Source organism: Arachis duranensis, chromosome 9 (genome assembly GCF_000817695.3).
Source record: "Arachis duranensis cultivar V14167 chromosome 9, aradu.V14167.gnm2.J7QH, whole genome shotgun sequence".
In the NCBI taxonomy this organism is placed as follows: Eukaryota; Viridiplantae; Streptophyta; class Magnoliopsida; order Fabales; family Fabaceae; genus Arachis; species Arachis duranensis.
The window spans coordinates 98,356,825-98,357,735 of record NC_029780.3 but is presented as its reverse complement, the minus strand read 5'-3'; positions in this window follow the sequence as shown (position 1 = coordinate 98,357,735).

Genomic DNA, 911 nt, shown 5'->3' with positions numbered 1-911 from the left:
ATATATATATGTATGTATGTATGTATGTATGTATGTATGGAAGGTAAAGGAAATAGAAGATGTGAATATAAAACAAAACGAAAGAAAATAAAATTCAATAAGGTAGGATAAGGAAAAAAACAAAAGTATTGATGAATTTCAAAACCGCATAAGTTAGTTAAAAAATGATTAAGATATAATACAATAATATTAACTAAATTAAATTAAATTAGTTAAATTTTGACCTTATTAGTCATTTACTCACTGATGACTTATTGATTAATTAGTATTTCTTATTTCTTATCCAATCTTATTAAGTTGATTCCTTTTTCAAATTAGGTGCAAATTGTGTGTTTTTGCAATTCTAATGATTTTAAAATTTTGTTTTTTATTCCAAAAAATTCTAATGATTCTATATGTTCAATCTAAAATAATTATAAAAGTAATTTTTATAAGGTAAATTCTACCCAACCCCCTCTAAAATAACATGTAAGTTACCTTTTATGATGTGTCACACTTTAATTGTATTCTTCATGATGTGTCACACTTTAATTGGTTATTATCTTAACTATAGTTAGGTTATTTTGTAATTTATTATTTTAGATGGGTAATTGTATAATTTCTTAAAATATTAAAATTCTACCCGGTAAGCAGCACTGACTTAGTTGCACGCAATCTCTTTTTACAGTGCATCATTCCTTAATGAGTCGTTAAATTTCTATGGCTTGTAACTTTCTCGTTCTTCCCAGTATAGTCAGCGCCGACTTTATTGCTATCTACTATCCTCTCACTCAATCCCCTTTTTTTTTTCATGGATCACTCCTTACCAACATAATTAATGGTTAGGTCGGTTATTAAATTTTTTCATTAAAAATAATATATGGAATTTTCATTAAAAATATAATATAATAAAATAAATCTATTCTGAGTAA